Source organism: Panicum hallii, chromosome 8, assembly GCF_002211085.1.
Source record: "Panicum hallii strain FIL2 chromosome 8, PHallii_v3.1, whole genome shotgun sequence".
In the NCBI taxonomy this organism is placed as follows: Eukaryota; Viridiplantae; Streptophyta; class Magnoliopsida; order Poales; family Poaceae; genus Panicum; species Panicum hallii.
The window spans coordinates 18,484,263-18,499,031 of NC_038049.1; the positions used below are offsets into that span (position 1 = coordinate 18,484,263).

The 14,769-nt window shown below is 47.4% G+C and overlaps 1 pseudogene; it reads right to left on the bottom strand.

Moving 5' to 3' along the window:
• Window positions 1–4,029: 4,029 nt before the first annotated feature.
• Window positions 4,030–11,447, bottom strand: LOC112903671 (annotated as a pseudogene).
• Between the last annotated feature and the right edge of the window lie 3,322 nt (window positions 11,448–14,769).

The window sequence follows — 14,769 nt, forward strand, 5'->3', positions numbered from 1 at the left end:
CAATGCCGCTCGCATCACATATAGCTCAAAGGTCTTACATAAATCAGGAAGTTGGAGTAGTGTTGTCTGCTGGCGAATAGGGACTGAGGGTTCCTAGTTGCCACGTGGAGCCTAAGCCATGGACCACCATGTGTTCCCTATCAGGCGTGCCTCTAACGCCTGCACACAGTACGTGGGGTTCGGTTCCCCCTCCTCTAAAGTCTAACCTCCGGGAGGGAGGTCCGGGTCTGGGAGAGGAAGGAGTACGGCCTAGGACCACATGATAGAAGGTGGGTGGCTTCACCCACACAGAGCGTGCCAGGGCATTTATGGTAGATGGTAAGGATGTGACTGGGCAGCTCAACCACGCGCGGCATAGTGTCCCTCGATATTGGGCGTGTGTGGGCTGTGCAGGGAGGTCCCATCATGGCTATTGTGGCGTGGCAAGGAGGCGTGAGTCCCTATCCCATCGGACAGGGTTAGGTGGAGCACAGACATGATATTTTAGTCCTTGGCAGGTGGGGCCCTCCATGAAGGCGGTTGACGGCCGGTCATCATGGCTGACTACGGGCAGAGGAATTGCCAAGGACGCGACCCGAGGCTGTACCATGGAGCGGGGTTTGGGGTACGATTCCAACTTCTCCCCATTGATGGTATGGGGATGCTAGCCACCACGACATTGGATGCACAGGATCCCGTACAATCTTGACATCACTAACGGATGCCTGTAGGGTGGAAATGCCCCACCTGACCCAATAGGAACACTACTATGGAGACCCCTCCGGTCAATATATAAGGGGAGGCCCTATGCATGTAGAGGGGTTGGGCTCTCAGAAGGTTAGACAAGGATACAACTAAAAGTTAGCCTTGAGCAGGCTTGTACACACAATTGCTGAGCTTCTCTGGGCTCGGCGCAAGGAACTAGACACACACCCCACTGCAGAACATTGGGTATTATGCCACCGTGCGGCCCGAACCTGCCTTGTCCACATTGCTCTCTGCACATGATGCTACCTAGGGAGACCATTCCCCCCGGCCGAACATGAGAAGGGACCCCACTACATGTCCCTGTGATAGGTGAGAGATTGCCGATAGCTGGCATGCTAGGTAGGGGGGAAGTTCGTTTTTAGGGGTGGTTGATCGTGTCGCCGGAGCGCAACAATGTCAAGAGCTCGCCGCCGACATCCCCAAACTACGGCGAGTCCGGGGATGAGGTCTTGTCCAAGTAGCGACCTCAGGGGGATCACAGCACGGAGTGACAGCTAAGGGATCGCACACCGCCGGCTGCGGATCATGCACCTCCCCTAGTGTCGCATGTGCATCGGCCACTACCATCATCGCCTAGGGTGTCCCCGATGGTCCTAAACCGACCTGATGAGACTTAGTCCCGATCTTCATGATGTAAGATCTTGAACAACATAACTAGCTGAATTCTCAGCCAAGATAACTAGGTGCAAGCAGCCGGACAACCAGTACAACCACACAACACGCACAAGAAGCCAACCAACGTCTCTATACGGCAGCCTGGATCAAGGATTCGCCCAATCACACTCTCAAAGAACCAACCTATGCAGCCTGCATTAGAACTAGCACGAGCACGGATTGGGTGCCGATGAAGCGGCGCTCCTGTAATCCCAAGGGAAATCACAAGAGCAAAGGCGTAGAGAAACACTCTCTGAATTTGTTAGCATACACCTGAATGAAGGGGTTGTATACAGCTGGACAAAGTCTTCTAATAGTTTGGACACAAGGTTTATTTATACTAGGAACAACTCTCCTAATTTGGTGTGAAAGGACCCTGTAATTTCTGGAGTTTTGCTAACTCAAAGGTCATTGCGAACTGAAATCCTGAGCGTCGCATGGCTGTTGGTCTTGTGTGCAGTCTCCACAAAATTGGTCATTAGTCCTTATTGAGAGGTCCAAATGATATGATGTTTGTTGCATTTGAAAATAGACATAATTATCTTTCCAACGAGTATTCATGGGTCTCCATAGCTATCGGGAAGCAACAGTTATGGTTGGTTCTTCATGGCAGTCCGAACAGCCAGAAATAGAATCAAAGAGTTCAATTCGTTTCCGAACTTTGAAGCTCCCCTTTGCTAGTTGGTTGGTTTGAAAGTTCAGGGTCATCTTCATGTAAAGTGATGCTCTTACCTTCACGTGTAAACCTAAGCGCAACCAATGTAGAACATTAAGGTAGTATAAAATTCTCATATATGCTGAAGTTAGTTTCAGCTAGAAGTGAAGTCACCTATTGTTATAGCTTCTTAGCTCGACCACGTGTAATCAATCCAATATTGGCTTATCCTCTTTGCCCCGAGCCCCTATGGAACACGCAGCTGGAGCCACAATAGAGGCCCCACCTGCTCTACGGAAGACACCTTCCGCCCTGGATGCGCCCGGGGGGGCTGGAGTGGATCGTGGTCGCGGAGCCTAGCCTTGCAAGTAGCGCTATGTGTCGGAGCATGCGCGGTCTCGAGGTGCCGCCGCGACTACCGAGGCCGCCGAAGGGCTTCACCACAGCCGTGAGTTACCGCCTTGGCCACGAGCGTAGATCGCTTGCACTTCGACCAAGCTACTCCGGGGCAGTGCACTGCTGGCAACATAGGCACTATTGCGGCATCAACCCATGCTGGTGGATGACGGAACACCGGCCGGCCAGTGGGATTGAGACCTAACGGTGTTGGTGGCAACGGCACAGCAGCGCGTCACGACCGCGAACTTGCAGGTGAGCTCACGCTGGACTGGTGACCGGTCGCAGCCGACGGTGCCGCAAGATCCATACCCGCCTTGAGTATTGGCCTCATGGGGAGGAGGATGCCTGGATGGAGCTCGAGACCTGCGACACGACATCAACCATCTGCGACACAACGAAGATGCTCGGGTCACCCTCGAGCGCCAGTGGGAGTGGCGACGGGCTGACAGGGTTGCCGAGGATCAGGCATTAACCGCACCAAGGGTGAGCCCACAGGCCAGGCACCACCACCTCGGTTGTACGACATGCGGATGGAGTTGCAGATCAACCGTGGTTGGCCTAGCCTCAAATACACACAAGCAAAAACTAAGAACGCAATTAGATTGCAGATGACAGGTTATGCTCCCAAAGTTGGAGTTTTACAAACTAAAAAAGAAACTATTCTTGGCAGATTAATTTTAAGCAAAACCGAAGCTATTTTGGGTGGCAGCTACTGAATATAAAGGATTTAAATCGGCCAAGAACTTTAGGCATGTCTAACAGAATCCAACAAGATACGCACCCAACGACCCAAAAGACGGTGGTGCAGCACCCTAATAGATTATGGATATCCACTTATTTCGACGATTTTTGTTGACTCGGACCTTATAATAAAATGGTACGTGTGGCATTGGAAAGCTTATTTCGTTATCTTTCCGTACATAGGTAGAACGTCGAAAACGAAGTCCGCATATATGGCCTAGGTCTCGATTTTAATATGGACTACTCGTGGACTCCGAGGTGAGCTTAAATTTGGGATATTGGGGACCTCCAACTTGGTTTGGACACCCTTGCTGGTCTTCTACTCCTCTATGGCTCTCTCTCCAACGAATATTTTCTTGTCCTCTCCATTATTCGTAAGTACAATAATATAATTAAGTAACATACCATTCTTACAATTACCAAATATGCATAAGAATAAGCTCGCATGTTGATTTAATTGATCTGCTCGAGATCGGTCCTTATATAACCTTGTAAGGAATGTTATTTGTATCCAAAGAAATCATCAGTTGATCTCGTGAAAAAAAAATGGTGAGAAGGTGCTGCTAAATTTATTTATTGTTGGGTTATCCCGGTCATGGATTTAAAGCATTTGGTTTGGACATTACCTAGATTTTTGGATTTAGATTGAACAATGGAATTTTATAGCAAGGACTTGAATTGGATGTGTCTTTCTTTGGATTTGATGTTAATCCATCATTACCCGATCTAGGTGTGGTGATGAGTGAGAACACGCGTGCAAGTTAATTATTAACTGATGAGCACGGCATTATTGTATTGATAACATGTATATAGGATCAATAGAACCCCTTGGGACAAACATACAAGAGCATACCACTGGACTCTATTCTCATGCTACTATGCGACGAGATGAAGTTTCATTTTGGTCATAGTCAGCACATGGTGAACTATTCATAGCGCTGAGACAGGAAATACGTGAGGCTGGTGCAGAAGGGTCACATCGGCTGATAGGCGCAGCAGCTTGCTCATCTCTTCCACCAACCTATCCATAGCAGCAACAGGCAGGCAGATCGGTACGACGATGCCGTCCTCCCCGTTGGCGTTCTTGGAGGCTAAGAGGAAGCTCGCCAGCCAGGGAACGGACGGGACGCCGACGGCTTCTGCTGGACCCCCATACACCGGCTTGCCTTGCCCCATCCTAAGTCGAGGTCGTCAAACCTGGCCTTGGTTTCGTCTGACAGAAAGTACATGCCAGCGGTGATGCGCGGACTTTGCCCCCTGCGCAGCACGATGAGGTCGGCCGTTGACTGCATGTACTCCATGTCCACCTGGTTCTTCGCCTTCTTCACCATCTCAACGGCGTAGCTCAAGGGGTTCGTGCAGAGCTCCCCGGCCGTCGATGTGGCGACCGGGAGCGCGAACGCGTTTCCGTAGTAGCCCATGGGGATGCCGTCCGCGGCGGTCTTGCGTCCGCGGCCGCGGGCGTCGACGACCACCATCAGCACCATCACCTCGTTGGGGTCCGGGGCCAGCGCCATCGTGCGGAACTTCCACATGCATCCCGCGATGGTGTCGAACTTTGTGGCACGCTTCTGAAGGTGCGGCGGGAGCTGGGCTCGAATAGCAGCGATCTCTCGGGGCCCGAAGAAGAAGGAGCGGAGCCGGAGCGCCGCGTTATCTAACGGAAGCATGATACTGCTGGCCTTGGTGTCAGTGTCACTGCCCGGCACCTCTTCCAACTTGTCGTGCACCAGCGCCGGCTGTTGCTGGTTGCGCCCCTCCAGCAGCTCCCGTTTCCACACCTGTAGCACGGACGGAGCCTGCGCACCCGTGTGACAAGTGCCCAATTTAATATCATTTTAAGCGAACCGCCGGTCATTAGCATTAATTAAGATGAGAGCTAACACGTGCTCGCGCTAAGAGTGTGCCACGTGTTAACCCACATCTAAATTAGAAATGACCAACTCATCATTCGTCAAAAATAATATCAAATCCGGTAATCCCGGTATGTGCTCCGCCATATGCCCAAGATCATGCATATACACATACCGTCACAATCTCATATATCACCGATGTACCACAAAGAGCAAATTTTAAGCAACTACAAGTTCAACAAAGGATAGGTTCGAATCCGAAATTAAAGTTCAACAACAACATCCAAGCCTCGGGCTCACTACTTAACATTAGTAAGGGATATAGTTTATCAAATTAAAGTTGAACATGTCATCCCCAAAATAACGAGTTCGCAGCGGATAACTAAATAACGATAAATTGATGGGGTCTTGCTTAAGGACACCATCTAGGCCGCATCGACCTACTTCTCGCCCGCATCGGGGTCGGCGGGATAGAAGTAGCCAAACACAACCTCCGGCTCACCTGCAACTTAGTTAACAAAGCAATATGAGTACAAAGGTACTCGCAAGACTTACGCAATTAATTAATAACCAAGGATTATGCAAATGAGGGCTTTAAAAACCAATAAGGCTTTAGGGTTAAGTACTTTGCATAAGCATGAGCTTTCTAATCCAACACCTAGCTTCCTAGCAATTTCAATTATCTTGCTCAACCCGCCTCAAGTTTTAGTTAATTGAATTACAAAACAATTAAGTGTCATGAGGTGACATGTACCACATCCGAACAAAACGATACTTCTACAAAGAATTTATTGGATATTGAGCTTGCTCATAACCGAGAGCGCAGCAATTCGAATTGATTAAACAACCTTGCAGGGTGTACTTCTTTACCCACACGACACAAGGACCATGCGACTCACTCAACTGATCACATTGAGTAAGGGGGTACTCACATCAACCTTTCCCGACAAGTCTCAACCGTTGAACATCACGCCTAACTTGCGCGGAGAGTTACCTAGGTCCACCGGGGACACCCCTAAGCCTCTCTGCAAAGCCCTATGGCCACGCATCTAGAACCGTGCATCAAAGATTAATACTTAGAAGGTAATCGGCTCATCCATACCATGATTGGATATGTGGTAGTACGATAACATGCTCAAAACCGAGGTCATCCTCGGACGGTCCTTAATCGATTCAAGCGGACTATGCCTACGAGACTCCTTTCTCGAGGCCCTACATTCCGCCCAAACCACGATACCATTTCTTTTCCAACTAGACCCATACATCTTCCATCATTCCCAAACTCGGATAATCGCAAGCAAGGTAAAAGTTGTGTGTTGTGCAAGTGCTCCTATTCCCAACAACGTCTTCCAAGTCATGAATTAATTCTAAACATGGCTAAGCATTAGTTCAATTGATTAGTTACTATCTATAAGTGTCAAGATATGGGTATATAAAAGCAAGGGAGGTCAATGCATAAAAATAGGATCGACGATACAATAGATAATATTTAGCATAAACATATATGTACCCGAGTGAAATAACTAAATCCAAATCAAATTAAATGGGTCAAGGAATCATGCTTAGCTGCTTGCCTTGGTTATCTTCCGGCTCGACAATAAAATCAATTCCCGGCTCGATTTCGATGATCTCGGCGGGCTCAATGGGCTCGTTCTCCGGCGTCTCAGTCACTATAATGCATGAATGGAATGTATGTATTAGCATGATATTGATGACATAAAAATGATATGATAAAATAAATAATGAGCATCACATTTAACAAGGAAGCACGCGAACACTAAGGATCCGTTTGGTTGGGGAGCCGACTTGAATGGAACGGCTCCATTCCAATTTCTGAGAATGGAGCCGCTCCGTTCTACGTTTGGTAAGCGGAACGGAGCCACTCCATTTTTTTATTTGGTTGGAGAGCGCGGTGGAGCAGAACCATTCCGTTCCATGTTTGGTTGGAGAACCATCCCATTCAACATAGCCGGCGAGCGGTGGCGGGGGCGGCCTGGGTTCCTCCGGGGGGGCGGCCTGGGTTCCTCGCCCTCGGGGAGGGGGGGGTGGCGCCTGGACGCCTGGATCCTCCGGCGCCGGCGCCCGGGGGGAACCGGCCGGGGGGGGGGGAGGCCTGGCCGCCTGGGCTCCTTCCGGGGAGCGGCCGCGGGCGCCTGGATCCCGTCCGGCGGGGGGGGGGGGGGGCGGCGCCTGGCCGCCTGGGCTCCTTCCGGCGGGGAGCGGCCGCGGGCGCCTGGATTCTGCCAGCTTCCTCGGGGGGGGGGGGGGGGCGCCTACTGGCGGGGGGCGGCGCCTGCTGGCGGGGGGGGGGGGCGCGGGAGGCAGCGAACGAACGAGAGCGCTCGCGTCCGGTCATTTTGGGCAAGCGCTCTCGTTCCGAATCTCATGCGAATATTCCGCACCGGAGCCACTCCTCTCTTTGTTGCTTCCAACCAAACACGCAGAAAAGGGGAGCAGAGCGGCTCCGCTCCAGCTCGCTCCCCAACCAAACACACGGTAAATAAGGAGCTCACCGATTACGCTCGCAAATATATAAGAACCAAAACGAGGATTGTTCGAAACAACTCATATAGCAAGCATAAATCAAGTTTTATTATTTGCATGCATAGGACATCATTAGGAGCTCATGGGAGTTGGATTTGCAACAAAGTTATTTCATTAGAATTATTTATGAATTCCACAATTTTCAGCTACTTTAAACGAGTTAAATCTTAAAAGATAAGTTAAACATTTTCATAAATTCTCAGGAAATTAACAGGGAAACTAGACATGAATACAAAGCTAACAGAAGTGGTTTGGAAGTTTTATCACCTTTTAAGCAAAAGTTATAATTTAGACAAGCTTGCAAGCAAAATATCATTTAACACTCCAAATTCCTATTAATCAGCATAAAATCATTTGCACAAGTTGTACCTATAGATAGAACATTTCACCAAGATTCCAATAGGATTTAATTGACATTTTTAGAGCATCCTAACAATTATTAAGCAATTCATTCACTTTGGCAAGAATAATTCACAACTAAGTGTACAGGATATTAACATGCACAATAATAATTTTTCTAAGTAGAGTCATCACCTAGGAATCAAAAAAATCAAGTTTCACAAGTTTTGGAGGTCTACACAATTTACTATGCAATTTACAACTTTGCAGCATAATTAAACAAAAGAAAACACGCGGAAAAAATGCTAGTGCCACCCGGATCTGGCGCTCCCAGGTGCCGATAGGTGGGCCCGGGAGGTCAGACCCGGCCGGGGCGGAGTCAAGGCCGGCCTCGGGCCTTGACTCACCATAGGGGTGCGCCAGAGCGGGCCCACGACGCGGCTTGCGCGCGCGAATGCACGCGCGCGACGCGGCGGGCGGCGACGGGGGCTCGGCCACAAGCGCGGATGGGCGGAAGCAGGGAGCACATGAGGGGCTCGACGCGTCGGGGGTGCTCACCCACGGCACGGAAGGGCAGCGCGAGGTGGCGGAGGCAGCGCAGCGGAGAGCGGCTGCAGGCGGGGAGAGAGGTGGCGGAGGGTATGGACCGAGCGAGGAGGAGGAGGTGCTGCGCGCGCGGAATCGAGCGGAGGTGCGCCGGTGATGGCGAATCGTGGCGAGCGGTAGTAGGAGGAAGAAGCAGCGCAGCTCGGGCGGGGTTAGGGTTTCGCAAGGAGGACGAAATGCGCCCGAGGGAGAGAGAGAGAGAGAGAGAGAAGGGGAGAAAGGGACGCGGGCGTCGGGGTGGTGTCGCCCCGCGGCCACGCTGGACCAGCCAGCGGCCGACGGCGTGGTGATGCCGCCACGGCTGGCCAACCGGCATCATCGGGCCGCGTCACAGGGAGAGAGAGAGAGGGGGGCTGACGGGTGGGCCCGCTGACGGGTGGGCCCGGGTGAGTAAAGAATAAAGAAAATTGACAATTCAACTTATAAATTCAAAATCATGTAACTCCCGAGCTCCAAAAATCATCAACAATTTACTGGAGCAAGATTAAATTACGAACAACATAATGCAACAACAAACACTCAAAAAACTATTAAGGATTGCTCACAAAAATTTGAGCAAAACTGCAGTTTTCAAATTTTTCTAGAATTTTATGGCTTGGGTTAAACATCCAAAAATTCTCAAAATTCATCATTTGAAATCTAGTATTTGACTAAAATTTTTGGAGGCGTAGTTACTCAAAAAAATTTAAACTTTCTTTACAACCCTTCTCATAATTAAAGCAAGAAATTCAATTATCTCCAATAATTATATGCACATGATGCTCCATTATGCTTGAATGATGCTCATGATGATGTGGTTAACTTTTTGATCATGTAAAAAAAAAGTTTTGGGTCGTGACACCCCGCGCAAGCTTTGCCACGGCGCCCAAGAACTGTGTCAGCCCCTGTGCGTCAGCCATGGTGTGGTTCAGTCGGACCGCAAGGATGAATCCTCCAAGGAGAGTCGCGTCACCTGCACAGCAGACATAAAATGGCCAGATTTCCACTAAAGTATGATATGCTGTCGCTACTCGCCACGCAACAATTTTGAATTTCGCAAATTCTATTCGTTTTGCTTAGCAGGTTCAATAGTGTTGAAGGAAAGACGAGCATTCAGAGGTTACCTGGAAGAGCAGGAGGGGAGTGTTGAGGATGGCAGGTGTGGCAGAACCAACCTGAATTATACCGGCTCAAGTACGCTAGTCCTCAAAGAAGGACTAACTCGCACTTCAAACGGTATAAAACTATTGGTCTGTCGGGTAACGTCCCGATGAACCACCGAACGCAGGATCTAACAAGGTACCTCACACGAAGGTGAGTCCAGAGATACAATGCCAAAATAATTTACACCACAGGCAGTTATATTACAAAAATATACAAAATAACATTTGTTCTTGCTGAGGAGAGTTTATTACAATACCAGTTCAAGCTTTTGGTTAAAGCAGCGGAGTTTGAAAAGCGTAGTTAATATACACGACGTCATTACAAATATTATGCTAGCCCTGGCATAATATCACTCGGCGGAGTCTGTGTTGGCCGGGGACGGATCCCATTCCACGGACCAACCATCAGGCAAAGGGTAAGGCCACGGTGTAATGAATGCTGGCTCATCAGAAGTGTTACCTGAAGTAAATCAACAAAGCAAGGCTGAGTATACTAATACTCAGCAAGACTTACCCGGATTTGGGTATATCTTAGCCCATAACTAGACTCATGCTGGCTTTTAGCTTTGGGTAGGGTTTTCAGCTGAAAAGCAACGAAGAGTAGATCCTTAAGTTCAATTTTTAACTTTCAGATTCTAGTTGATTAACCATTCTAGGTAAGCACCTATAACTATTCAAACATGGTAGAATCTTTATTCAAACATCATCTTTGGTAATCACATAATTGCTCTTGTTACTCTATGTGATAAAGGGGATAAGCAGTCTCATACATCGTGAGAGGCGGACGATTCTGAATCGAGATTCAACCCTTGCAAGGTAAACCTAACACACACGCTTGGAATACCACAAGGTAATTCCGAAGCAACCGTTTGCCTTTCATTCCGACTCGTGGATCAGGGCCACCACAAGCGACTGTAGGTCATACGCACTACAAAAGTGCAGGACGTACGTCTGTAGCGCGACTACAAAACCCGTACTCCTGGTTGCCCAGCAACACATATGCCTACACGTCGAACAAAGTAACCAAAAGAAGCAAATACATGTGGTGGGAGGTATGTCCACTCCTCGGGCCGATCGGTTACTAGGCTTACCGCTTACCATATTTCACGGCATGTGGTTAGTACTTTCAAACGCTTAACCACCGCTACCACACACTGCGACCTTATCAAAATTCATCAACACAGACGGGGTATCATCTTGTCCATGATACCTCATAAAACTCCCGTCCGGTATCCTTATAGTGACAACAGGAATGTAAACATTACAATTCCTATATCGCGCGAGTGACAGGAAATCACTCGACTTCTACCGGTCCTATAAGCAGAGCAGCTAGTCGGACTCAGTTCTAGTGTTCAGTATATTGGTTCCTAGAACAATGCAACTAAGTTTCCAAACAACTCCTAAGAACCTAATGCATAAAGAAATATATATAAGTAATATAAGTTGCAGTGTAATAAGGTAGGGGTTATGTCCGGGGCTTGCCTTCGCTAGCAGGGTTGGGGTTAGTCAAACTAATTTCTTCCGAACCTTGGTTCGGGGCTTCAGAGAAATCCGCAACAAGAGTCCCGGGGTCTTCCGAATAAACTTCTTCTTGTTCCGGAATTAGTTGATAATCCCCGTCAGCGAGAGTGATCGAGTCTACATGAGATGCAAATTACAAGTTATGGAATACCTTTACTGTTATTTTACTTCCCGATAAAGTTGCAATCCAACTTAAGAAAGATCACAATACGATGATAATCTAATTACCCTGTACTGGGCAGTCATTTATCGAGTACTAATTAAATTAACTAGTCTCGTTAGGCAACCGGGGTGGGTTACCCTAAACATCCAATTTAATTTTTATTAGATAGTGTATCTAATTATCCTAAGTAACACTACTCATACTTAGCAATCCCTATTTATTTTATTAGCTAAACATTGTAATTAACCTTTGGTTATTACTTAATTATGGCTAACTTAACTTAATTAATCAAATCTTAAATTAAGATAAATAATTAACATTTATGAAAATTATCATGGGTGGGTTTTATTGGAATTTTACTCTAAAGGTTCTAAGTCACAAAACTAATTAAGATTAACATTGAAATATTAAGATATAATTGAAGTTTTATATTAAGACTAGGGTTTTTATACTACAATTAGGGTCCACAATTTAAGAACATCACAAACTACTTAAGTCTAGTATTTTAGAAAAGTTCCATAATTTTTCATGCATTCCAATTATTATTTATGACTCATCTTGCAATCTAAGTTTAAAACTTATAACTTAAGTTATATTAGGTTTCTACTTCTCAAATTTTTATGTTATATCACACTCATAAAGACCATACTATAGTAAAAATTTCATCCCTAAATATGCATAGATACTTCTGAAATTAAATTGTCAAGCTTTTACTAACTTATAACAAAAGCAACCAATTACTCTAGCTAGAGAGCTGATCTAGGCCTCAGGAATTTATACAGAGCTATTTTCATTACCTACAACACATGCTCCAAAAACTAACAGCAACAAAGTTATGGATCATAAGATTTAACTAATGCATGTTTTTACTAGCATTTAAAATACAGAACAAACTATGTACTTTCATGGTATGGTGATAAAATAAAAGTTGCAGAGCTTATCATAAGGTTTCTAACCCAACCAATTTTACATTTTTCTGATTTTTCTACTGTTTTCTATGCATTTTCAAAGTTCACAGCAATAACTCAAACCAGGTTTACACATCAGTCCCTGGAACTTAGCACAAAACCCCCTGGATTTTCGTTTCTTCTAACCCGCAGTCCCTCCTCCAATCCCCCCTCGGTCAAGGTAACAACCCGACGTTGACCGGCTGATTCCGGTGATGGCGAGCTCTGGGGATGGGAGCAGAGGGGCGGGAGAGCATCCAGGGCTCGATGTGCACCTGTGCGAGCCGGGAATTGGAGAGAGGCGGCTCGGAGCGGTGGCGCGACGAGGACCTGCGGCCGGCGGCGGAGTGGTCCGGTGGGGCAGCGTTCTGGTGCTTTTAGACGACGGTGGAGAGGTCGGGGAGCTGCCTGGGGATGTGCTGGAGCTCAGGCCGGGGTCAGTTGGGGCTAGGGGAGGCCGGAAGGTGAAGCCCCACGGTGGACTGGTCACGGCGGCGGCAAGGAGGCTCGGGGAGCTCGTCGGGGAACCAATGTAGGGCCTCAAGAACCCAATTGGCGGGTCAGGGAGCGTCGTAGGGGTAGCGTGGTGCAAGCTAGAGTACAGTGGTGGCGTGAAGTGGCTTGAGATGGGCTGCCCACGGCGGTGCCGAGCGCGGCCGGAGCTGGGAGAGAAGAACAGCGAGGAATGTGGGTGTAGGGTTCAGGAAACGCCACGGCAAAAATGGGGAAATGGAATGTAGAGGTTCTGGTAGTGCTTGTGCGCGTGAAAGGGAAAGGCTTTACGGCCTGGGCAGGCGTCCTCCACGGCGGCGATGTGGTGGCGGCCGATGGGCGGTCGGGTTCCCGTGGCGGGTGTACGGGGCGACACCGAGGAAGGGTTAGTGCGGTGGGAGGGTCCTCAGGCGACGCGTGGGCACGTACAGGAGCAGGAGGTGGTGCTCGGGAAGCCGTGCCGGCGGTGGTGCGGCGGCGACAGACGCAGAGCAGAGGAGGAAGCGGCGTGGTCAGAGGTAGACGAAGCAGAGAGATGTCAGGAGGACTTGTTCGAAATTTTCAAAGAGTTCAGGGACCCCACTGTAATCTAAAATTTTCCTACTGCTACAAAGGTCAAATGGAAAAGTGCTCAACATGAAAGTTGTAGAGTTTTTCAAACTCTACATCTTTGCTTTAAGGCTTGGGTTTGAAATCTTAAAGGGTACAGTTTTATTTTGAGAATTTGAACACAATTCAAATTTTAACCTTTATGTGTTAATTAAAACAAAATGCCCTAATGTTTGGGGTCCTTTTTGTAATTCTTTCTGCAGTAATCATGACTAGTTCCTTTTACACTTTAGTCCTTAGGTAAAACTAAGTTTTACTTTTATCTTTTACCATTTCACATGTAAATCCTTATATGTTTGTATTAATTACACAAAGGTCCTTGATTTCATATAAAGTCTATTTCCCTTAGTGTTTATTTAACCTTTGCTCTTTTCTTTTCTATAACCAACTGAAATTTTGACACTTATGCACATTTTCATACACTTGCATATAAGAATTTATAAAATTCATAATTTACAAATATACCCTTACTGCTTTGTATAGGTTGTATACACTATATCCGGCCTACATATATTATACCCAAACTTAACATTTAATTATCTACTACCTGGATATCACAGCCTTCCCCCCTTAAAAGAATCTCGTCCCGAGATTCCGAAGCTGAGCAGAAATGGATAATTTTAGATTTGGGGATTGGCTTGCAGGAAGTCTGGAAAATTCCGTTGAAGATAAGACTCAGTCTCCCAAGTCGCTTCTTCTTCGGTGTGATGATCCCATAAGATCTTGTACATCTTAACTGCCTTTCTTCTGGTGAATCTTTCCTTAGTATCCAAAATTCGAAGAGGTTGTTCGATGTACGATAAATCAGGTTCAATCTCAAGGGTACTTGTCTCAATGATTTCTGTGGGTACTTTGACACACTTCTTAAGTTGAGAGATGTGAAAGACATCGTGAATAGCTGCCCATTGAGATGGAAGATGAAGTTTGTAAGCCACTGGGCCACAAACATTAAGAATTTCAAAGGGTCCGACGTATCGAGGTGCTAACTTCCCCTTTATGCCAAAGCGCTGGACGCCTTTGGTAGGTGACACTTGGAGATAGACAAAATCTCCTATCTGGAATTGCAGAGGTTTTCTCCTCTTATCTGCATAACTCTTTTGTCTGGACTGAGCGGTTTTAAGATTAGATTGAATAACCTTAACCTTATCTTCAGCTTCAACAACTAGGTCTGGTCCGAAGATTTTGCGTTCACCGGTCTCTGACCAACTCAAAGGAGTTCGGCATCGGCGACCATATAACGCTTCGAAAGGAGCCATTTGAAGACTAGCTTGGTAACTGTTGTTGTAGGCAAATTCAGCTAGAGCAAGACATTTGTCCCAACTTGTACCATAGTGAATAATACAAGCTCGGAGCATGT